Below are 25,848 nucleotides of genomic sequence, written 5' to 3'. Positions count from 1 at the left end.
CAACCTGGGCGACAAGAGTGAAAGTCTGTCTCAAAAAAAAGAAGAAAGAAAAGGTATGGGAGAATGTACCTTATAAATTCTAAAGCCAAAATATGGTATTACCAAAATGTGAAACTTGGCCAGAAAGATGTAACCTGTCCTTATGATGAATTTAACAAATGGATTACTGTGATTTGTACGAACCTGTTAATATGGTTTCCACAAATAGTGAACAGCCAGCAAAAACTGATACACAAAGAATTCAAAACTATTGATTGGCTGTGCAGTGAGCCAGGAAAAGAAAGTGGCAAATTTTTTCTTGATTTACGGAGAAAAAATGAGGGAAGAAGAAAAGATGGATGAACTTAAGACAAACGTAAGAATCTAACAGAAAGAATACGCACAACTCGGACTAGAACAAATAGCTGAAAACTGGGTGACAGGAAGCAAGCCCACTTGCTACATTCTTATCTGGGTCACAATGGAAAGGACATGTCCTTTGCATCTTCACTCTCCCCCTCTGTCTCTGACTCCTGTTGTCCACTAGGAAAACAAGTGCTTGAAGGCAAGAACTTTCTCGTCTCTTTGGGCCCAGTGCCCAAATCCCTGGCTGGCAGGAGCTGGACTTCAGTGGCCAGTGGCTGAGAGACCTGCAGGTCACGCTTGAGAAAGGGCACGAAGTAGCTTCAGACACCTCTAGTATCTCCTGTTCATGGGGGTCCTGCTCTCCCAAATGGCTCAGATGCTTCAATCTGAGTGGGTTTTTTTTTTTTTGTTTTTTTTTTAAGATGGAGTTTTCGCTCTTGTTACCCAGGCTGGAGTGCAATGGTGCGATCTCAGCTCACTGCAACCTCTGCCTTCTGGGTTCAAGCGATTCTCCTGCCTCAGCCTCCCAGTAGCTGGGATTACAGGTGTGCACCACCACGCCTGTCTAATTTTGTATTTTTAGTAGAGATGGGGTTTCTCCATATTGATCAGGCTGGTCTCAAACTCCCAATCTCAGGTGATCCACCTGCCTTGGCCTCCCAAAGTGCTGGGATTATAGGCGTGAGCCACTGTGCCGCTTCAGTCTAAGTTTAACCAATAGACATAAAAGGAATGTCCTGGAAGCCACTCAGCAATGCCACAGTGTCTGGCCGGATGAGCAGATCTGTCGGCTACTAAAAGGAAATGCCCCCAGAGTTTGCTGACCTGAATCCAGATACCAAGTCAACCCAGGTCTTATCCCATCAAGCTGACCGCCGCTCCGCATGGATCAATGTTTACAAATCTCCTCTTTCTCTGCTTCCACTCTCTCTTCTGTCTTCCTCCACATTACCTGCAGTCTTTTCTAGCCCTCAGTTCTCCTGGAGGGTCCTGGCTCCCAGCAAGGTCCTGGAAGTCCTGCTGAATTTGCTTTTCCCTTTCTCCCCTTGTGGCAGAGCAGTGGCAGGAGAGCTAGGCGTGTTCTCCTGCTATGCTGATGCTACTCATAGCAAAATTCCGTCGGTGTTACGCTAACAAGTTTCTGTCTCAACTCCATCCTACTACACACCCCTCTCACTGCTAGGGGCAAGGAGGGAGAAAGAAAATCATCTATCCCTGTGCACTTTAAACATTCCCTGTGATGTGTCACTACACTTCATCCCCTTTCAGGTACTGGTGAGTCACTTTTTGAGACAGGACCCCTGTTCTAATGGCCACAGAATCCTGAAGCAGAGATGCTGCCAAATTCACCTCCGCTGGTGGTTCGCTGCCAAGGAGAAACAGGAACTGTCTTTTCTTAAAGGTCTTTAAAAATAGCGTAGGAGGCCAGGGGTAGATTAATTGACCTCTGGAGGTCCAGTCTAGGCACAGGAAGTTCTGACAAATTCAGAAATGTAGGTTTTAAGAGACCTGGGGGGCTCCACACAATGAGGCCCTTTTTAGCATTTGCTGCTGCAGGCTGATGGGCTGAATTAATCACTGTTCCTCTAATCAACTAAGGAAAATGGCCTTTCCTTCAAAAACAGCTGTCAGCAATGACTATAAATTGGCTCATTTTGTGCAGAAAGATGCCCTGTGATAGGCTGTCAGCTAAATGAATGCTTACTTCGATGTGACTTGAAACAGAATGCTGGAAGTGGCAATATATGAATGGAACAAGACAGGGCAATAAATAAGCATTTCTGCAGTCACACCCAGGCATCCTGAAGGATATACAAGGAGTAAATTTTGAGACTGACAAGCAAAAGTCATAATCCTAACAATGTCGCCTCATGTTTAGTGAGCGCTTATTATGTCCTAGGCTTTACATTAAGCATGTCGTTTGTCTTGTCCTGCCGACCGTTAAAATATGTCCGAGCATGATTGTTTGCTATTGAGACCTGCCAGAACGTTGTCAAAATCACAGGCCCGAAAAGCCTAGCTCGAAAGCATGCTGTTCTCTAGGACAGGGGCCTGGAAATGCACAGAGAGACAAATGCAAATCAGAATGGCAAAAGCCACCTTGATCTGAAGCTGGCCTTTGGAGAAAAGGCTCTCTACTTGCTATAATATGTCTTTAGACAATTTCAGACCCTCCAGGTTTCTGGCAGAGCTTAGAAGCTAAAATTTTGTTTGAAATAAACCAAAGCAGTTTGCCATACACAGGCAAATGGAAAGGGGGATTTTTTTACTTGCAAATAAGGAAATGATATTTAGTAATTTCCTAAGCATCTGTCTGTCTTATGTGTTGCTTCAGAGACCTATAACATTCCTTAGTGCTTGCCAATCTCTAGTTTGGAAACCAAAAGACACTACCTCATAGGCAGTGAGTCAGCAAGTGAGAGTGGGTGGGAGGCCAGGGGAGTGGGGAAAGGTGGAAAGGGCTGGACAGACTTCAAATCCTACCTCTGTCACGGACGGGCTTCAAGACTTTGGAAAAATCACATCCACTCCTTTAGGCTATGTCCTAATCTGCAAAACAGACATAACAAATGCTACCTCGCAGAGTGGCTACGTTCATGAGATGATGGGTATACGTTATTCGTTGCCCATGGACGTGCCTGCTACCTAGTCAAGATTAACTCATGGTAACTATTATTTAAGAGGACCATTGGAGCCAACTCCAAGATTTACTATAAAGCTACAATAATGAAGGCAGTGTGGTATCGGTGAAAGGACTAGAGAAAAAGATGAATGGAACAAAACAGGAAATCTGGAAACAGACTTACGTAAATACAGTGAGCTGATCTTTGATAAAGGAACAAAGACAATTCAATGGAACAAAGTTCATCTTTTCAACTAACAGAGCTAGAACAACTTGTCAATGAAAGAGTCAAATTCTGTAAAATATTTGGAAAGATTGATTTTGAGCCAAATAAGAGTGACTAATGGTCCATGATGCAGCCCTAAGGAGATCCTGAAAACACATGCCCAAGGTGGAGTCAGGGTACTGCTTGGATTTACGCATTTTATTTTATTTTTGATTTAATAAAGTTTTATTCTGCCAAATGTACAGTTGGTTGGACCTGTTCATGCATCTTCACCAGCAGCTGGAGCATCTCTGCCCTTAGTATTTCTGGTGTAAATCACTCTAGCTCTGCTTTGAAGCCAGTTTGATAAGTCCTTTACTAAGGAGCTCCTGAAGGGCTGCTCTGGCCAGCGAGCCTGGAATCTTCGGTCTCTCAGAGACCACAGCTGGAGTTACACGTTTATAGTTGGGAACTTCCTTACAGAGTTTGTCAGAGGTAGCTTTGTCAAACAAGACTAATGCAAGCTTCTCTGAACTGAATGCACCATGGGCTATGCCATAGTCAAGCCAGTGACCCCTGTGACACACACGTACACCTCCAGATGGCCTTCTGGGGCCAGAAAATCTAAAGTCACAGAAGAACCACAAAAGGAGAAGAATAGCTAGCTCCTGGAGTGCCTGATTCACTGACCTTATGACATACTACCATTGTTCCTGCCTCAACTGATAAGTCAACCTTGTGACATTGGACCCTGTGGCCTGATTAACTGACCTTGTGACATTCTACCACTGTTTGTGCCTCAACTGATAGGTCAACCTTGTGACACTGGACCCCATGACCACCCCTTCACCCTGGCTTGCAAAAAGTCACCATAAACTTTAACTTTCCTTTACCTACCCCCAACCTAGTAAACGAGCTCTTATCCCACCATCCTCTGCTGACTCTTTTCGGACTCAGCCTGCTCACACCCCAGTGAATAAACAGCCTTGTTGGTCACACAAAGCCTGTTAGGTGGTCTCTTCATTCAGAATGTGCTTATCATTTGGTGCTGAAACCTGAGACTGGGGTACTCCTTTGGGGGATCAGTCCCCTGTCCCCGCTCTCCCTCTGTGAAGAGACCCACCTGCGACCTCAGCGCATCAGACCAGCCCTACAATCCTCTGGCCACCTTCAGATTGGGTACACAGTCTCTCTCTCTTTCCTTCTTTTCCTTTAAATCCTTCTCCTTCTAAGTAGAGACAAAGGAGACACCTTTATCTATGCGATCAAAAAACTCCAATGTTGGTCACGGACTCGGGAAGAAGGTCTTCCCTTGGCGTCTGGTCAACAGCAGGGATGCCTACATTGATCACTCACCCACGTTACAGCCCAGGACTCAGTCAGGGATGCCTACTGAAAACCCTGGTAGCTGCTCCCTTCCCATCCTCCTCGTCTCTGCTTCTCTCCCCAAAACTTATCTCCTTCACTATGGGCAGTATTGTGACCTCTGTTCCTCAGTCTTTGCCTCTAGCCTGCATCCTAAAAAACCAAAAACCTCTTCAACTGTCGTCGGATCTGAAACCGAAACATCTCATTTTTTTCTGCAAAACAGACTGGCCCCAATACAAATCAGACAATGTTTCCCAATGGCCAGAAAGCAGCACCTTCCACTTTTGTATTCTGTGGGACCTAAACAATTTTTGCCAACAAATCTGCAAATGGTCTGAAGTGCCAAATGTCCAGGCATTTTTTACACTGCAATCCCTCCCTAATCTCTGCTCTCAATGCAATCCATCGCAAATTTTCCATCTCTCCCTTCCATCCGCCCCTCCTGCCTTTGCCAGTGACTCAGACGCCTCCTTGTCCATCCACCCTTCTGACCCTTCTCTCTGCCTGTCCGAACCAGGTCCTAATTCAGGCCCTAACCGCCCCCCACACAAGAGCCGTCTCCCCTTCCTCTGCCCACAACCACCCCCTTATTCCCCTCCTCTCACCTCCCCACCTCATACCCGGTCCGGCTTATGTTTACTCCCGCGGCTACCTCCCCCATGCCCGTCCAACAATTTCTCCTTCGCAGAGTGGCCGGAGCTGAGGGAATAGTCCAGGTACACGTTCCTTTTTCTCTGTCTAATCTTTCCCAAATCAGTCAGCATCTAGGCTCTTTCCCATCAGACCCCACCAAATATATACAAGAATTTCAGTACTTAACCCAGTCTTATAATCTCACTTGGAGTAATTTAAACGTCATCCTTATTTCTACTCTCACCCCTAAAGAATGCTTATATCCATTTTATCACTCATTCAGCCCTTGACATTACAAAAAAGCTACAGAAATTAGAATCTGGCCCTCAAACCCCACAAGAGGAATTAATCAACCTCACCTTCAAGGTGTTCAATGATAAGGAAGAAGCTGGCTGGTGGCAGGGCGTCTCAGAAATATACAGATGTTTGCCTCTGCCCTAAGACAGCCCCCAGCCACACCACCAGCTCACAAAGACTTCAAAGTGCCCAGACTGCAGCCTCCAGCCGCCCCTCCCGCACCTTGCTTCAAGTGTGGGAAACCTGGCCCGGATTCCTCCTAAGCCCTGCCCCATCTGTGCAGGGTGTCCATGGAAAGTCAGACTGTCCAACTCATGTCACTGCTCCCAGAGCTCCTGGAGCTCCAACCCAAAGCTCCCAGATCGACTCCTTCACAGATCTGCTTGGCTCGGTGGCTGAAGACTGACACTGCACCAACATCCTGGAGGCCTCCTGGACCATCACAGACGCCGAGCTTTGGGTAACTTTTACAGCGGAGGGTAAGCCTATCCCCTTCCTAATCAACACGGAGGCACCCGCCCCACGCTGCCTTCTTTTCAAGGACCTGTCTCCTTGGCCTCCATAACTTGTGAGAATTGACGGCAAGGCCTCCAGGCTTCTCAAAACTCCCCAAGTCTGGTGTCAATTAGGCCAGCGCTCCTTTCCACGTTCTTTCCTAATCATCCCACTTGTCCAGTTCCCCGGTAAGGCTAAAATGTCCTAGCAAAATGTCTGCCTCTTTAACTGTTCCTGGGCTACAGCCACGCCTCATTGCCGCCCTCCTCCCCGAACCCGTACCTCCCTCAATAGCTCCCCTTATGTCCCCCTACCTTACCCTAGGGTGTGGGACACCACCTCCCCTTCCCTTTCTGGTCGTCTACAGCACCCCAACTGCCACCCACTAACAAAATCCCCCCCCAGGGGGCACACCACTCCAGGGTAAAGCTGTGTCCGCTAGATGAGCAGCCTGACTCTTCCACCCCCTCTCGGAAGTCACAAGTCCTCTCTGTAACTTCTTTAAAACTTACTCAAATTCCTGAAGAAACTTACATGCCCTGCTCCTGCCTATCTTGCTGCGTCATCTCTTCCTCCATTCTGTTTGCAAAGACATTTCCTGGTTCCATCCTCAGGCTGCCACCCATAACCCTCTTCTAGAGCGGATAAATAACTTCTTTCCCAAGGTACCCTGTGTAACTTCTACCCCCACAAAGTCCAACTGTTTACTTTCCTCCTCGTTCTCTGTCTGCCTATTCCTCCCGCTCCCTTGGCTGCCCCACATAATAGAATTTCCCTTTCCTATTATTCCCAACCACCTCTGCAAAACCCTTAACTTAACCCATTCTTTGCCAAACCAATCCAACACAACTCTAGCAAAAGACTGCTGGATTTGCATCTCTCCATCAAATACAATTATACTGCCACTCCCATCCCTGCAAAGACTTGGGTTCTTACTCGCCTGACCTATCACCATCCCTGTGAAGGAAAAAGCCCCTTCCAACGTTTAAATATGCAGTTACTAGCCGAGTTCTCCATCACTAACACGACTAAACATACCCAGACAAGACGCGCAGTATAGCTTCTGCGCTCCTGCATTTCCATCCTCACTCCATACGCAGGTGATAACAAACCCATACATGGTTCTGCAACCACAAACACTGTTTTAACTTTTCAGGCCCCTTTATGCTTCCAACGCCATCTATCCTCAGATCTACCCGTTGGCCACCTACTACCCCATCTATGTAACTTTACCTTACAACTCCAAGCCCCGACCGACTATCAAAACTGTCTAGTCACCCAAACTGCTTCATTTAGCCGAACTGTCCGCTTTACAGGACCCCCAAAAGTCAGTACCACCTCTTTGCTTAACAAACAATCAGGGTTTTTTGTTGACAGACACACCCCTTGCATGACTATTCACCCCTGGACTCATTGTAACACAACTCCCACAACTAAAGGGAGTTCTTCTACCACTTTTAATCACTCCTCTGAGTGGCTCCCAGTAAATACAAAACGGTACTTCCTCCAGGGAGAAAACAAATGCAGCCATTCACATCACCCCAACAACCACTTTCCAACCACTCACCAGGGCCGTCTTAGCAGGAACCCTGGGCGTCTGGGAACATGAAAATAAACTCACACACCTCTTCAAGATACACAGCCAGTTCTGCTCACCCAGCCAAGGAATATTTTTCTTGTGTGGAACCTCAACTCACCTCTACCTCCTCAATAACTGGACCGGCACCTGCATTCTAGTCTTTCTAAGCCCCGAAATAAATATTGCACCCTGGAACCAAAGTTTCCCAGTCCCCCTTAAAGTCCAGGCCCATCAGCACAGAGTCGTGCAACTAATACTCCTGCTAATCAGACTAGGAATTGCCACTGCTACAGGGACAGGACAGCGGGGCTGCCCGCATTGTATACCACCAGCCCAACCCATTCTCTCCTAACGATGCCAAACCTTTCTTAGCCAGAGATTGTTGGCTCTGCATTTCCCTCTCCCCTTCGTCCTACACAGTGTTACCACCCTACCAGCAGACTGGGCGAACTCCTGTCTCTCTACACCTCCGACTTCCTTCAACAACCCCCACCTGTACCCCCTGGAAGAGGTGTGCTTCCTAGAAAGAATCAACCCAAAAAAACCCAGATATCTCTACTTCCTAGAAAGAGTCAACCAAAAAAAACCCAGATATCTCTACTTCCTAGAAAGAGTCAACCAAAAAAACCCCAGATATCTCATACCAACAGGCCGCTGCTCTTCTCACCTACCTAAGTAATCTTTCCCGTGTCAACTCCACACTGCCAGTTAACCACACAAATAACTATACCGACTACCGCTCTCTTATGCATTTCCCGATAATCACCTACGAGAATTCCCCTAAGAAAACTCCCACCCTCTTTGTGTTCCTTTATGCTTCACCTCCAGAGCCCTGTCACTCACGTTAACCAAGAAATAAGGAACACACCAGCTTCACATTACAGGAAGGCCCTCCCTCATTACTAGCGCTCTTAAAAATGTCAATAGCAAGTTCTGCCCCGGTAGGCACTTACTCTCTCACTCCAGCCTTGGCTGCCCTCCCCTTGTTCACCAGACTCTCCTCCAGACCCCTCTTCCTGCCGGCTCATACCTAACCTTGTTAACCTAAGTGAATGGTTACTTATGAACACCAAACGCTTTCTCATACACCATGAAAACTAAACCTCTCCTTCCACCCAATTACCCTACCAAACCCCATTGCAACCTTCAATAGCCGCGGCCCTTGCTGATTCCCTTGGTATATGGATATAAGACCCCAGCCCCCGCAGATCACTCTCTCCTCTCTTCAGTCTACACTTCCAGGTCTGCCTCAGCCAAGGACTTTTTTCCTCTGTGGCTCTTCCACCTGCCTCTGCCTTCCTGCCAACTGGACTAGCACCTGTACCTTCATTTTCCTTACTCCCCAAATCCAATTTGCCAATGGAAATGAGCACCTCCCTGTCCCCCTTGTAACTCCTACATGACAAAAAAGGGTCATTCCATTAATCCCCTTGCTTGCAGGATTAAGAGTCTTCCACTGCTGCAATCAGGATGGGTATAACTGGCCTTACTACTTCCATCACCACATTTCTTCCATCACCACAGTCTCTCTAAGGATTTTTCTACCAGTATTTCACCCATAACTTAAACACTATCTGTTCTCCAAGCCCAAGTTAATTCCCTGGATGCAGTTGTCCTCCAAAATCATCGAGGCCTCAATCTATTGACTGCTGAGAAAAGGGGACTCTGCCTATTCATGAATGAAGAACGCTGATTTTATCTAAGCCAATCCAGCCTTGTATATGATGCCATCAAAGCACTTAAAGACAGGTCCCAAAAGCTTGCTAATCAGGCAAATGATTATTCTGGACCTAGCTGGCCACTCTCTAACTGGGTATCATGGCTCCTTCCATTGGCAGGCCCCTTAATATCGATCCTTTTCCTTCTCTTATTCGGACCTTGTCTTTTCCGACGAATCTCTCAATTCCTACAAAATTATATCCAAGCTATAACCAATCAGTCAATACAGCAAATGCTCCTTCTAACGACCCCACAATATCACCCCTTGTACCAAAATTTCTCAGCAGTCTAAAATCTCTCCCATTTTTAGGTTTCCACGCTGCCCCCAATACCACTCGAAGAAGCCCTGAGAAACATGACCCATCACCCCTCTGTACTGCCCCCAAAATTTCACTGCCCCTCTTTTTCTAGTTTTTACTTTTTTCCTTTATATTATTTGAACTTGTGATCCACCCGCCTCAGCCTCCCAAAGTACTGGGATTACAAGTGTGAGCCACCCCACCTGGCCTTCACATTTTCTTTCTTTTTTCTCTTTTGGCAGAGTCTTGCTCTGTTGCCCAGGCTGGAGTGCAATGGCGTGATCTCGGCTCACTGCAAGATCCTTTATATTATTAATATAAAGGATATATTATTAATATAAAAAGGCAGGAATGCAAGGTTCTTTGCACTGACTGCCCCATAGACAACACCATGGTCAAGCCATGGTGACCCCTGTGATCCACACCTATACCTTCAGATGGCCTCCTGGAGCCAGAAAGTCTAAGGTAACAGAATACTCACAAGAGGAGAGGAATAGCTAGCTTCTGCAGCACCTGATTACCAACCTTGCAACATTCTACCATTGTTCCTGCCTCAACTGGTAAGTCAACCTTGTGATACTGGACCCTATGTATGGCCTGATTAACTGACCTTGCAACATTCTACCACTGTTCCTGCCTCAACTGACAGGTCAACCTTGTGGCATTGGACCCTGAGACCCCTCCTCTGGCTTGCAAAAAAGCTGCCCTAAACTGTAACTTTCCATTACCTACCCCCCACCTATAAAGCCAGCTTCTATCCCACCACCTTCTGCTGACTCTTTCGGACTCAGCCTGCTCACACCTGAGTAAATAAACAGGCTTGTTGCTCACAAAGCCTATTTAGGTGGTCTCTTCATTCAGAGTGCACTTAACAACTAAGTTGTTGAGCTTGTCCTGAACTTTGGACCACTTCTTCATTTTGGACTTGCCCTGGATTTGTTCACTGAGTCTTTGTCTTTCTTGGCCAGCTTTCCGGTGTCTTTCTTCTTCTTGGCCTTGGGCGGCATTGTGAAGCTCAGAGCGCAGTGGTGAACCAGTTTTATACATTTTATGAGACGAGAGACATCAATCCAATACATATAACATGTACATTGATTCAGTCCAGAAAGGGAAGACAGCTGGAAGCTGGAGGGCTTCCAAGTCATAGGTGGATTCAAAGATTTTCTGTTTGGCAACTGGTTGAAAGAGTCAAGTTATTGTGTGAAGACTTAGGAATGTCTGGGTTAAGATTAGAAGTTGTGGAGACCAAGGTTTTATCATGCATATGAAGCCTCCAGGTAGCAGGCTTCAGAGAGAATAGACTGTGTTCTCATCAGGCTTAAAGAATCTGTTCTATTAGTAATTTCAAAAGGGAGGAGAATGCAATGAGGCATGTCTGACCCCCACTTCTCATCATGGCTTGAACTAGTTTTTCGGGTTACCTTTCCAATGCCCTTGTTAAGAGAAGGGATCCATTCAGATGGCTTGGGAGCTTAGAATTTTATTTTTGGTTTATAAACTGGACATTCACATGCACCCTTAACGAAAACTAACTCCAAATAGATCAGAGACCTAACTGTAAATCCTAAAAGGTAACATCAGAGAGAATCCAGATGACTGTGATTTTTTCTTAGATACAACACCAAAAGCACAATCCATTGAAGGAAGATGTTGATAAGTTGTACTTCCTTAAAATTCAAACCTCTGTTCTGTGAAAGCCACCATTAAGAAAATGTTAAGGCCGGCACGGTGGCTCACGCCTGTAATCCCAGCACTTTGGGAAGCCGAGGTGGGCAGATCACAAGGTCAAGTGATCAAGACCATCCTGGCCAACATGGTGAAACCCCAACTCTACTAAAAAATACAAACATTAGCCAGGCATGGTGGCATGTGCCTGTAGTCCCAACTACTCGGGAAGCTGAGGCAGGAGAATTGCTTGAACCTGGGAGGCGGAGGTTGCAGTGAGCCGGGATCGTGCCACTGCACTCCAGCCTAGCAAAAAAAAAAAAAAAGAAAGAAAAAGAAAAGGAAAACGTGAAAACCAGCGATAGAGTGTGCAGTGAATTCCTATCATTTTATGTTGCCTTAGTATGCATTTTGAATGTAAGTGGGTGTTCTCATACAAGAAGCAGGGCTCAACCACCTTTGATGTGGCTTCTAGTCCACCTTCTCCCGATTCCTCAAGGTGGTCGATCCAGATATCTGCCCCATACAGCCACCTCCTGGTGACCCCCTTTCTATGGGATAGCTAGATACAGCCTGCTTGACGCACTCCACTGACCACCACATTCTGCATGGACAACACAGGCATTCCACAGTGGCCACCTCTCAGTCACAGCAGGACTCCAGAATTCATGCCTGCTTGCTGTGAAGCCACTAATTAAAACTTCCCATGAGAAACCTGCTCATTTCACACCTTGGAATTTAATAAAGCCTGGCCCACCAGTCCCTCCCCATATCTCTCTTGCTCGCCACGTGCTGGTTGAGTGTGTGTGTCCAGGATGGCTTCCCCATTTCGCTTGGCCCTGTGAGGCATGCTGTCCTGTTCTCTCTGGGACCTGTAAGTAATACACTGCTCCTGGTATTTCCTGTGTTTTGTTCAGTTACCTCCTCTGTGTCTCACCTGATTCACACACCCAAACCTAACTTCTTTCCTAGTTAGGGCTCTCCTAGACAGTGGCTATGTTGGTAGAAATAAACTGGACATAGGTCAGACCAGAGCCCCAAGGGAATCTGCCAGTATAAACAGGCGTGTTGTGTGAGAAGGACACTTGCTCACAGATCAGACACTTAGGCATTACGCCGTCTGCCAGGATAAAGAAGTAACCCCCGAAAGGCACATTGTAAACACCCACAACCAGATCCGATGGGTGGGGCTCGAGCTTACAGCACTCTACAGAGAGACCTCAAGGCCAGATTGGAAAAAAAAATATTCTCTCTGGAGAAAACTTTGCAAAACACATATCTGATAAAGGACTGTTTTCCAAAATATGCAAAACAAACCAAAAACAATTAAGACTCAACAATAAGAAAACAACCCAATTATAAAATTGGGAAAAAATTTGAACATATTCCTCACCAAAAAAGATATGCAGATGGAAAACAATCATATGAAAAGATGCTCAGCATCATCTGTCATTAGCAACTGAAAACTAAAACAACGAGATACTGCTATACGCCTGTTAGAATGGCTAAAATCCAGACTCGAACAACACCAAACTCTGGAGAGGATATAAAGCAACGGGAACTTTCAGTCACTGCTGGTGAGAATGAAAAATAGCACAATCACTTAGAAGGCCATTTGTCAGGTTCTTACACAACTAAACATTGTTACAAGCAGTCATGTTCCTTAGTATTTACTCAGAGGAGTTGAAAACTTAGGCCCACGCAAAAACCTGCACATGGATGGAAGCCACCAGAACGTTCTTTAGCAGGTGAATGAATAAACTGTGGTACTTCCAGACAATGAAATGTTATTATCCTGTACAGTTTCTGCTGCATGATATTTCTGTGAGAGGCAAAACTGTGGACACAGTAGAACAATCAGTGGTTGCCCAGGGTTAGAAGAGAGGGAAGACTGAACAGGTGGAACACAGGATTTTTAGGTAAGTGAAACTAATCTGTATGATACCATAATGGTGGATACATGTGTGACATGAGAAGAAATATAAGGGGCCGGATGCAGTGGCTCACGCCTGTAATCCCAGCACTTTGGGGTGCTGAGATGGGTGGATCACCTGAGGTTGGGAGTTTGAGACCAGCCTGACCAACATGGAGACACCCTGTCTCTACTGAAAATACAAAATTAGCCAGGCGTGGTGATGCATGCCTGTAATCTCAGCTACTCGGGAGCCCGAGGCAGGAGAATTGCTTGAACCTGGGAGGCGGGAGTTGTGGTGAGCTGAGATCGCACCGTTGCACTCCAGCCTGGGCAACGGGTGAAACTCCATCTCAAACACACAAAAAAGAAATATATACAATCATACACCACTGAATGACAGGGATAGCTTCTAAAAAATGTGTTGTTAAACTATTTCGTTGTGTTCAAACATCATAGAGGGTATGCACCCAAATCTAGATGATATAGCCCACTACACTAGGCTATGCAGATGACAAGAGTCAAATTCTGTCAAATTCAAAAAAATGTGAAGAGTCAAATTCCAAAAATCTTTGAAGAGATTTATTCTGAGTCAAATGTGAGTGACTATGGCCCATGACACAGCCCCAGGAGATCCTCAGGGCATGTGCCCAAGATTGTCAGACTACAGCTTGGTATAGATTTTATCATGAGACATGAGACATCAACCAATACATGTGAGGTATACGTTGGTTTTCGTCTGGAAAGGTGGGACTTCTCAAAGGTGGGGGACAACCTGAAAGCAGGTGGGCTTTCAGGTCATAGGTGGGTTCAAAGATTTTCTAAGTTTATCTAAAGACCTGGAATCAACAAAAGGAAGTGTCTGAGATAAGATTAGGGGTTGTGGAGACCAAGGTTCTTATTATACAGATGAAGCCTCCAGGCCTCCCGGTAGCAGGTTTCAGAGAGACTAGATTGCAAATGTTTCTTATCAGAATTAAAAAGGTACCAGGCTCACTTGGGCATGGTGGCTCATGCCTGTAATCCCAACACTCTGGGAGGCCGAGGTGGGCAGATCACTTGAGGTCAGGAGTTCGAGACCAGCCTGACCAACATTCTAAAACCCCGTCGCTACTAAAAATACAAAATTAGCTGGGTATGGTGTGCGCATGCCTGTAATCCCAGCTACTCAGGAGGCTGAGGCAAGAGAATCACTTGAACCCAGAGGGCAGAGATTGCAGTGAGCTGAGATCGCGCCATTGCACTCTAGCCTGAGCAACAAGAGCGAAACTCCACCTCAAAAAAAGAGGGTACCAGGCTGTTAGTTAATTCTCTTTTAAATCAGGAAAAGGACCTGGAAAAGGAAAAGGATTGTTTACAGAATACAGATTTTCCCCACAAGAGACAACTTTTCAGGGCCATTTCAAAAGATGTCAAAGAAATATATTTTGGGATAAAACACTTATTTATTTCAGGAACTGCTATCTGTCTTGTTGGTATCTTATTGCTACAGAGTCTGTTTTGTCATTTGCAAAGTCTCCATTTTAATGTTAAGGCTGGCCAGATGCACCTGAATCCCCAAGGGAGAAAGGTGTAATGAGGCATGTCCTACTCATGCTTCCCGTCATGGCCTGAAGCAGTGTTTTGGATTTACTTTAGAATGCCCTTGGCCAAGAGGAGGAGTCCATTCTGTTAGCTGGGATTGCTTAGAATTTTACTTTTGGTTTACAGCTACAAGGTAGAGCCTGTTGCTTCCCTAAACTACAAACCTGAATATTAGAGGTGGCGAATATCTGATTTACCGGTGGCAAATCTATATGGAGCAACCTCAGTGCTTGCCTCCTCAGAATAAAGAATTCCAATGAGGGGCATAAAGCAGAACAAGAGACGGAGGCAAGTTTCAGAGCAGGAATGGAAGAGGCTGCCAGAAAGGAAAACTCTTCAGTCAAAAAATTCAGGAACAAAAGGTAAAATGGAAGCAGAAGAACAAAGCGGCCAACCAAGAAACTGAAGAAGACTCACCTATAAAAACAGAGAAACTGAAAACGAGTGCAATCCAGGCTGGGATGAAACAGAGAAGGAAGCCAAATCTGATAACGTCCTGCACTGTCTTACCTGTGGATATCAGTCGGCCTTGTTTTTGAATCCAGAGAAATTGGTTTCCAGCTATTTTATAAATGTAAGCTTCTACAATTCTAGAAATACATTTTTTAATGAAAGAAGAAATCTTTCATTAAAAAATCATCATCTTTTTATTAAAAAAAAGATACGTAGATAAGGGGAAATGCCCATTTTTTGAAGATGCAGAATTAAATGCTGGGTGTTTTTCTGCAGCAACCAGAAAATAGTGAAATGCTGAAATAAGGGAGGTGTTGAATGTTTGGATGTTAAGTTAATAATTCCATAGGTTGTGGAAGGAGAGTTTTTGTATCCTATAATACTACAGAAAAGAAATGGTGATTTGGAGTCACAATCATGAATTTAAATGTTGAAAATATGTTAAATTCCTTCACTTCGATTTCCATGTTGGTTGTCTGTAAAGCAGAAAACGGCTCCCTGAACTTGTCTTCCCTGGCAGAACTGGGCACTTTCTGTGACATATTTGATTACCATAGTCCAGTAAGTCCTAATAATTGTATTAATGTGCTGTGAAGAATTGCGTTTTTTGAGCATATTGTGTATATGGTGCTAAATTATAAATTGGTGTGATTTACTATCTAAGAGCTTATTACTAGCAGAAGACATTGGTGGTTGTTAACATCCCTGTAATGACAAATTGCCTTTAAAATTTAAGCTGGAAAATCTCTGGAATATATATAGTGACCCAACCTATCGAAACCTCTAGGATATAGCAAAAGTGGTGCTAAGAGGAAAGTTCATAGCATTAAATGCCTACATCAAAAAGTCTGAAAAAACACAAACAGACAATCTAAGATCATACTTCATAGAACAGGAGAAACAAGAACAATCCAAACGCAAACCCAGCAGAAGAAAAGAAATCACAAAGATCAGAGCCGAACTAAATGAAATTGAAAACAAAAACAAATACAAAAGATAAGTGAAATGAAAAGCTGGTTCTTCGAAAAGATAAATAAAATTGACAGACCACTGGTGAGATTAACCAAGAAAAGGAGAAGATCCAGAAAAGCTCAATTAGAAATGAAACGGGAGATATTACAAGCAATTCCACAGAAGTAAAAAGATCATTCAAGCCTGCGAGATTGAAATGAGTGCTGGTGCTTTTCACCTAAACAGGGAAATGGGGAAGAAGCAGTATATGGGGTGGGAGGGAGAAGGAGAGGAGGTTGTCCAGGCGTGGGGAGTTGGACGTGCCTGTGGACGCCCGCGGACAAATATCCTGAGGCCGCCTGATGTTTCCTGGGGCCGGGGCGGGGAAGCTGGGGTGGAGACACAGACTTGGGCATTACCGGCAGGCAGGAGGCTGCTGCCGCCAGGAAGAGTGGGCAGTGCCAAGATCAGAGGGCCGGGGTGAAGCCCGCACCATTCCCACGTTTCAGAAGAGGCTGGGAAGGAGGTCAGGGAAGAGCAGCAGGAGGAGGAGGCAGAAAAGCAGGAGGGTGTGGACAGATGGGAGGCGGGAGGAGGAATTCCAGGAGGGAGTGGCCGGGGTGACTGTTCTGAAAGCAGGGCCTGGAAGCCACAGCAGGTCTGGGCTGCAAGGAACCCGAGAGGTCTTTTAGTCTAATCCTCTTTTAGTCTCCATCCCCGTCCGGATGAAGACATCGAGATTCAAAAGTAAAGTCGGTTGCACTGTGACTTCATAGCAGGATACCCTAACTCCTAATTCATAATAAAACAGACATTCTAAATTCAAAATTCTTCCTATTCAGTCACACTGGACTTTCTCCTAGTTTGACAGAATGATTGAGATTTTATTGACTTACTGAAACTGCTGACTTTCCACAGTGTAGTCAAGCTGTACTTCTTAAACCTATTTTTATTGCTATTTAACACATTTTCCTCTAAATAATAACTTCAAAAGCAAAAGAAGTCAAAATCCACTAAAGTTTACTTTTAATTTTAATGTATATAGATTACAGTTCAATAGAACTGAGTTTTAAAAGACAAAAAGTTTAGCTACTTAAAGTAAGAAGTAATTATTTACTAAATTATTTTGCATATGACGACCAGACGAATAGAAACATTTCAGTGTTTAAACTTGATCCTTCTTACAGCCTTGAGGGAACTACCTTTTCCTTATTCCATCTTGTTTTCCGTCACTATGAAACCAGAAAAATATCATCTTTCAAGACTGCAAATTGTTTATTAACGTGTGAAATTGTTGAGAAATATTGTTTGGGGGCTGGGTGTGGTGGCTCACGCCTTATAATCCCAGCACTTTGGGAAGCCAAGGTGGGTGGATCACCTGAGATCAGGAGTTCGAGACCAGCCTGGCCAACATGGTGAAACACTGTCTCTACAAATAATACAAAAATTAGCCAAGCATGGTGGTAGCCGCCTGTAATCCCAGCTACTCAGGAGGCTGAGCAGGAGAATCACTTGAACCCAGGAGGTAGAAGTTGCAGTGAGCCAAGATTGCACCATTGCACTCCAGCCTGGGCAAGAAGAGTGAAACTCTGTCTCCTACCCCCACCCCCCAAAAAGAAAGAAATATTATTGGAAAGTGTTATCTTACTACATTTATAAACATAAAGTTGTACTTTTTTGGTGTGTTGTTGTTGTTGTTTTGAGACACAGTTTTACTCTGTCGCCCAGGATGGAGTGCAGTGGCACTATCTTGGCTCACTGCAAACTCTGCCTCCTGGGTTCAAGTGATTCTCCTGCCTCAGCCTCCGGAGTAGATGGGACTACAGGTGCGCGCCACCACGCCCAGCTAATTTTTGTATTATTAGTAGAGGTGGCGTTTCACCATGTTGACCAAGCTGGTCTTGAACTCCTGACCTCAAGTGATCCACCCACCTTGGCCTCCCAAAGTGCTGGGATTACAGGCATGAGCCACCACATCCGGCTAAAGTTGCATTTTTACAGACAAGTTGGAATTACAAATTGTAACCTGTTTGAAAATGTATACAAATATACGTATATGAATACAACAATGGGGAAAGAAAGCCACAATTATGAAAAATTCTTTCATATGAGAAATAATCTTATATGAAAATGTCTTTCATATAAGATTATTTCAGTTGACTAATATAATAAAACAGTTTTGTAACTGTTTTATTATAGTGGTCAGTTCTTTTTTCACTTAATTGGTTAACGTCATGTACACTCTGCCCATGTCAGATAAAACTTTATATGATCTAAATAGCAGAAAATTATAACAACTGCTGGCTTTTTTTCCCATAAAAAGAACCAAATGAAAAAACTGTTTGGAAATAAACCATTTCATTTATTCAAAAGTTACTTTTGCCTCAGGGATCCAGGAAATTTGGTTCTAGAGCTCTGCACTTCTAGAAGAAACACTGTTACAAATCAAGGCTCTCAACCTCAGCACTATTGAGGTTTGGGGCATCTGAATAACTCTGTTGTGGGGGCTGTCTGGTGGGCTGTGGGAGGTGTAGCAGCCTCCCTGGCCTCCACCCACTAGATACCAGTAGCACCCTCTCCGATTTTGTGACAACCAAATGTCCCCTGGGGGCAAAATTGTCCTTAGTTGAGAAACATTTGTAGAATAGCATATCCATGCTCAGGTGGGGGCAGTCTTACATGTGCTGGGGATGGGCCCATCAGTGCCAGAGCCTGATTGGCACAATTAAAGCCCCGATTAGGAGTGGTCGAATATAAATGTTCCCAACAATCCAAAGTTTTGCCCAGATGGGCGATGAGTTCTTCAGCAAATAGGTTTTAAATGCTATGCCTTAATTTGGGTGTAAGTGGTTAATGGAGTGTAAGGCTGTTTGCCAATTGAAATGTCTGTGGCTAAGGTTGGAGCTCTGACATCAGCCTACATGCAGATCCTCTAATTTGGCCAATTACCATGTGCTGTGTGGCTGGTGACCGGCAAGCAAGGGGAGTCTACAGGTTGTAGGGCTTGCATTAGCCAAACCTGATGGCATGTGGCTCACGTGGCATGTGACAAATCTCAGCATTTGTCATGGCTAGTTGAAACAACAACTTCCTTGGTAAGTCTGGGCCTCTGAATTACAAACCAATGAAAGCACCTAGATTAACAGCAGTCAGTAGTGCTTGTGGTGTGCACACACACGGGCATATTTTTTATTTTGCTTTCTTGGGGAGTGGTAGAAGTTTTAGGTTCAAATGAGTCCCCTATCAGGTGAGCAACTGCCTGGCCCCAGGGACACTATGGCTAAGGGGTCCCAGGAGAGTATGTGCTTTTGGCCTGGCCTCCAATCCTTACGGGATGGAGGGTAGAATGAAAATTTATGCAAATGAGGGAAATCATAATTAAGGAGCCTCATATATAATGAATTCTTACATACACGAAGAGGAGACATATTCCCCCTTCTATATAAGAAAGGAAGATAGGAAAGATTTTTCTTTTTTGTTTTTTGAGATGGAGTCTCACTCTTGTCACCCAGGCTAGAGTACAATGGCACGATCTTGGCTCACCAGAACCTCTGCCTCCTGGGTTCAAGCGATTCTCCTGCCTCAGCCTCCTGAGTAGCTGGGATTACAGGCATGTGCCACCACATCCAGCTAATTTTGTATTTTTAGTAGAGACAGGGTTTTTCCATGTTGGTCAGACTGGTCCCAAACTCCTGACCTCAGGTGATCCGCCAGCCTCAGCCTCCCAAAGTGTGGGGATTACAGGTGTGAGCCACTGCGCCCAGCCTGGGAAAGATTTTTCTTCAAGTTGGTGTAAGGTGTGAGTTGGCTGAGTGGCTTGAATCAAGAGAAATTAAAGTCTGGGGCAAGACAGTGACCCACTTCCCAGACTGAAACTTGAACAGGACTTGCTTGAGGAGACTGCTGTATCTCTCAGTCAGAGCAGCTACCTGGGACTTATCAGGGATATTAAATTTCTATGGAATGCCTTTTCCAAGAGCCCAGCATGTTTTGAGAAGTGCACTGCATGCCTTGGTTACTAACAGTAGTGTCTAACTTGGACGAAGATAAGGAGTGTCCTGGCAAGACCTTGCATTGCGGCCTCAGTACATGCAGAAACGTGTCGTTTTCTGCATTTTGGGAATACATCAGGCAAGAGATTCCAAGAGTTTTTTTACCCTGAAAGGGACAACTCCTAGGCAATGGCCCAAGAATTTGCAATGTCTGTGGAGATGGGGCCATCTGTTGGCCAGGACACCCAGTCCTGACTGGCTGAGCTGTCTCATCCGTTATCGGGGACATTCTAAGGGATGGAAAGCAGCGACCTTCCGCGGAGCACCATCATCTTTATGAGGGAGGGTCACAAGTTCAGGGGCTGTGAGAGCCTCTCTCTGTTTCCACGACCGTCCAGGGCTGGGCGTGGTGGCTCACACCTGTAATCCCAGCACTTTGGGAAGCCAAAGCGGGAGGATTGCTTGAGCCTGGAGTTCAAGACCAGCCTGGGCAATGTGGTAAAACCCAGCCTCTACCAAAAATACCAAAAAAAAAAAAGTAGCCGAGCATGGTGGTGCACATGTATAGTCCCAGCTACTGGAGAGGCTGTGGTGGAAGGAACACTTAAGCCCAGAGGTTTGAGGCTGTTGTAAACTGATGGCACTACTGCATGCCAGCCCTGGACAGCAGAGAGAAACCCTGTTTACAAAGAAAAAAAAAGGCAGTATTAGCCACATATTTTTATTCCAACGGAGTATAGCACAAGGCTGGAAGGGGCAGTTTCCTGCATCAGAAGCCTTTGGGCAACTTATGGCCATTGTAGGTGGTCCATAGCCTACAGGAGAGTCCTGAGAAGAGGTTGTCAACGCCTTTGTAGTAAAAGAGTTTTGGAGGCACCAATGGAGTGCCTGTTGATTTTAATTTGCACAGACTTATAGGCTTCTTTTGTGAAAGCCCCATTTAAGGTGGACTGCTTTGTAAGAAGCAGCAGCAGTGAGTTGAAGGAAAACATGTAAATAGGAAGTATGTTGCCACCAGAACTCCAAAAGCCCTAAGTGTTGGCTTTGTATGCCCTTAATGAATGTGTCAAATGAATAGCCTAGGAAGAGGAAGCCATACCTGTGCTCCTGGGAGAAAACAGATGTACTTAAGATCCTGTCTGCCAGGACTGTGCATGGTGGCAAAACTGTGCACCCTGCGGAGTACTGTGTCCTTTCAGGGTAAAGGCAGACTCTGGCTGAGAGGCTGTGGAAAGAGGCAGAATGCAGAACGTGCATACTATAGCCAAATCTATAGTATCAAAACGTTTGCTGGTTGTTGATTGGATGGGGTCAGTGATTTTAATAAAACTGGGTAATGTGTGTGAGAGCTAATGGATGGGACCGCAGGATTAAGGTTGGTGTCATTGCCATGAAATGTCATTTATTTTTTCTGGGTGTAAGAACTGGAAAAGTGAAAAACGGGACTGTTTAGTGGAGAAAGAAGGGGGATAATCATCTTTTTACGAATTAGATTTTATATAATACGTTTCAATCCTTGAAGCCCCTGTTTTAATTTATATTAATTTACGGAGAATCTGTGGGGTCTATTTTATCGAGCCAATTTGTAAGTGTCAAAGACTTTATTTTATTTTGTTATTCATTGTGTTGGAGCAACTATGCCAAATCCAAGACATTTTGGGCAATGACTACTTTCACTATAGGAAATTTAGGCAAGGCTGCAGTTACAGTGAGGCATACCTAATTTTCCTCTATTTTCTATTCAGTGACTTTTCTAAGATTATACGAGCATACCACGATTTTTTTTTTTTTTTTTGATACGGAATCTTGCTCTGTTGCCAGGCTGGAGTGCAGTAGCGTGATCTCGGCTCACTGCAACCTCTGCCTCCTGGGTTCAAGCGATTATCCTGCCTCAGCCTCCTGAGTAGCTGGGATTGTAGGCACGTGCCACCACACCTGGATCATTTTTGTATTTTTAGTAGAGAAGGATGTTTCATCATGTTGGTTGGCCAGGATGGTCTCAATTTCCTGACCCGGTGATTCATCCGCCTCAGCCTCCCAAAGTGCTGGGATTACAGGCATGAGACACCATGCCTGGCCACCATGATTAAATTTAATAGGATTCCAAGATGTAACCATAATTCAATCCACAGCTTTGATTAATGCTATGAAGTTTTGTTAATTGGCTTATGTTAGCCAATGTTTAAGTTGATTTAGAACCTATGTTGTAGAGGCACAGAAGCCAATTAGTGCCACCTTTTTGTTGTTAGATAAATTATTGTTATTTTTTGAGATGCAGTCCTGTTCTGTCACCCAGGTTGGAGTGCAGTGGTGCGATCTCCCACTGCAAACTCTGCCTCCCAGATTCAAGTAATTCTTTTGTCTCAGCCTCCTGAGTAGCTGGGACCACAGGCATGTGCCACCACACCTGGCTAATGTTTGTATTTAGAGACGGGGTTTGTGGTAGAGACAAGGTTTCAAGATGTTGCACAGGCTGGTCTAGAACTCCTGAGCTCAAGGAATCCTTACCTTGGCCTCCCAAAGTGCTGGGATTACAGGTGTGAGTCACTGCACCCTGCCAAATTATTTTAATATACAAATTTTGGATTTCCACATATATATACACACATAGTAATTTATTAGGGCTTAGGAAGGGCAGGAATAGTGTTCTCTCTCTCTCTCTCTTTTTTTTTTGAGATGGGATCTCACTGTGTTGCCCAGGTTGAACTTCAACTCCTGGCCTCAAGCAATCTACCCACCTCAGCCTGGGAGCTGAAGCTCCTTTTAAAGATTAAACACTCTGCCACTGTCTCCCAGAGTGTGATCGCTTGTACCCATGGCTGAGGGATGAATGGGGGCAGCAGCAAGGCAAGCCACAACACAAGAGACTAGGGCCAGAGCAACATTTTTTGTGGGGTACCATGGCCCCCAAGCTGGATGCCCCCACACTGTCTCCGCATGTGGCTCATGTCTGAGGAACTCTGAAGCCTATCCTCCCTCGCATCCACAGAGCGGGCTGGAAGGTCCGGAAAAAGGATAGCTCAGTGTCCCCACCGCGCGTCAGTGCTGCCTGGTTACCTGGTCAGGCCTGTCTCTGGCACTAGGAGGGAAGTCACACCTCGCTCCCTTCAGAGGAGCCTTTTGTGAACTCAGCCAGTCAGTGCCAAAAAGGGGTTCACCCGGAGTTACTGTCCTGAAACTTAGGCAAGTCGCTCAGCTCAGACCAGAACTCAGGGAGGACCCAGGTTTTGAGCTCTGAATTGAGAATGCAAGGAACAGCAGGAAGCACATCCAGCAGGTGGCAGCACCTTCCCAGGCCGTCGCTGCCCTCTGGTGGCCCCAGTGGGCCGGCCTGGAGCGGTCTAGCGGCATGTCATTACAGCTCGATCCCAAATAGCCCACTCGCTCCGTACGTTGTTCTATTTCTTTTCTCTTTTTCTTTTCTTTTCTTTCTTTTTCTTTCTTTCTTCTCTCTCTCTCTCTCTCTCCCTCCAACCCCCCCCCACCTTTCTTTTTGAGATGAAGTCTCACTTTGTTGTCCAGGCTGGAACACAATGACCTCACTGTAGCCTCCACCTCCTGGGTTCCAGCGATTCTCCTGCCTGAGCCTCCAGGGTAGCTGGGACTACAGGCACGTGCCACCATGCCCAGCTAATTTTTGTATTTTTTTTAATTGCATTTTAGGTTTTGGGGTACATGTGAAGAACATGCAAGTTTGTTGCATAGGTACACACATGGCAGTGTGATTTGCTGCATTCCTCCCCTTCACCTATATCTGGCATTTCTCCCCTAATTTTTGTATTTTTAATAGAGATGGCATTTCACCATGTTGGCCAGGCTGGTCTCAAACTCCTGACCTTAGGTGACCCACTCACCTCGGCCTCCCAAAGTACTAGAATTACAGGTATGAGCCACCGCACCTGGCCTAAATATATAAATCTTTTTATAAATTCATGTTTTTAAATATAAATATGTTTCTTTCTTCAGTAATAAACCTTAGCTCCCTGTAACTTTTTTACTCTATAAACTCTTTCTTGTTTTTTAACTCTTGACTGTTAAAACACAAACACATCGTACAGCTATACACACAAAAAAATTTTTTTAAACAGGGTCTCACTCTGTCACTCAGGCTGGAGTGCAGTGGTGCCGTCTCAGTTCACTGAAGCCTTGACCTCCCAGGCAGGCTCAAGCAGTCCTCTTGCCTCAACCTCCCAAGGAGCTGGGACTACAGATGCATACCACCACACTGGGCTAATTTTATTTTTCCTAGAGACGAGGGCTTACTATGTTGCCCAGGCAGACTCTATTTATGATCTCAAACTCAGGAGCTCAAGTGATCCTCCAGCCTGTCTCTCAAAGTATTGTAATTACAGGTGTGAGCCACTGTGCCCAGCTGTGTTATCTTTTAGAGTTTGATCGTTTTATTTTACATTTAGGTCTGTGATTCCTGTGAGGTCTGTATGTAAGAGTTTTTTTTTGTACGTGGATGTGCAGTTGATCCAGTATTATTAGTTGAAAAGACCATCTTTGCTCCATTGAATTGCCTTTACACCTTTGTCAAAGACAAGTTGACTCCATTTGTGTGGATCTATTTCTGGGATCTCGATGGTATGTCATAGATCTATTTCCCTAATCTTTCATCAATATATACTGTCTTGATTACTGTCTTGATAGTAAATATCGAAGTTGTATAGTATTAGTTCTCTGACTTTATTATTCTCCTTCAATATTTTTGTTGACTATTCTGGGTCTTTTGTCTTTCCATATAAACCCTAGAATCAGTTTGTTGATACCTACAACATAACTTGCTGGAATTTGATTGGGATTGTGTTGAATCTGTAGATCAAGTCTGGAAAAACTGAAATCTTGCCAATGTTGAGTCTTTTTATTCACAAACATGGATTCTTTCTCAACTTATTCAGATCTTTTTTGATGTCTTTCAACAGAGTTTTGTGGTTTTCTTTTCTTTTTATATCAGGGTTCTCCAGAGAATGTAGTTTTCTTCATATAGATCTTGTACTTGGTTTGTTAGATTTCTACCTAAATCTTTCTTTCTTTTTGGTGCTCATGTAAACGACAGTTTGTTTTAAACTTCAAATTCCAATTGTTCATTATTGGCATGTAGGAAGGCAATTGATTTTTGAATGTTAACCTTGTATCCTGAAGGCTTACTGTAATTGTTCAGCAGTTTTAGGACTTCTCTGGATCCTTTAGGATTTTTTACATAGATAGTCATGCAATGTACAACAACAACAAAAAAAGAAAGATGCTTTTGTTTCTTCCTTTCCAATCTATTTACAGTCAGCTCTTCATATATATCGGTTCTGCATCCACGAATTCAACCAATCCCGGATCAAATTATTTGGGAAAAAAATTTTTTTTAAATACAAGTTAAAAAAATACGCCATAACAACTCTTTTCATAGTATTTACAATGAATTAGGTAATATAATCTAGAGATAATTTAAAGTTTGTGGGAGGGTGTTGCATACGTTACATGCAAATATGACACCATTTTATATAAGGATCTCTGTATTGAAGATATACTCATTAGATCGAAGGATCCATGGATTTGGGTATGACTGGCAGGTCCCTGGAATCAATCCCCATAGACACCCAGGGACAGTTGTGCTTCTTTTTCCCTTTTCTTGTTTTATTGTGTAAGCTAGGACATCCCAACAACGTTGAGTCTAAATGGTTTGAGGGGGGATATCCTTGCGTTATTCCTGATGTTACCAGGAAAGCATCAA

The 25,848-nt window shown here is 44.7% G+C and overlaps 1 pseudogene; it reads right to left on the bottom strand.

Annotated features, from left to right (window-relative positions):
* Positions 1-3,400: 3,400 nt before the first annotated feature.
* Positions 3,401-10,570, bottom strand: LOC116531399 (annotated as a pseudogene).
* Positions 10,571-25,848: the final 15,278 nt, after the last annotated feature.

The sequence above is a fragment of the Sapajus apella genome, unplaced genomic scaffold (assembly GCF_009761245.1).
Source record: "Sapajus apella isolate SASKATOON/1434 unplaced genomic scaffold, GSC_monkey_1.0 scaffold70, whole genome shotgun sequence".
Taxonomy (NCBI): domain Eukaryota; kingdom Metazoa; phylum Chordata; class Mammalia; order Primates; family Cebidae; genus Sapajus; species Sapajus apella.
Note: the sequence above shows the minus strand (reverse complement) of the source record. Positions and strands in the feature narration are given on the sequence as shown.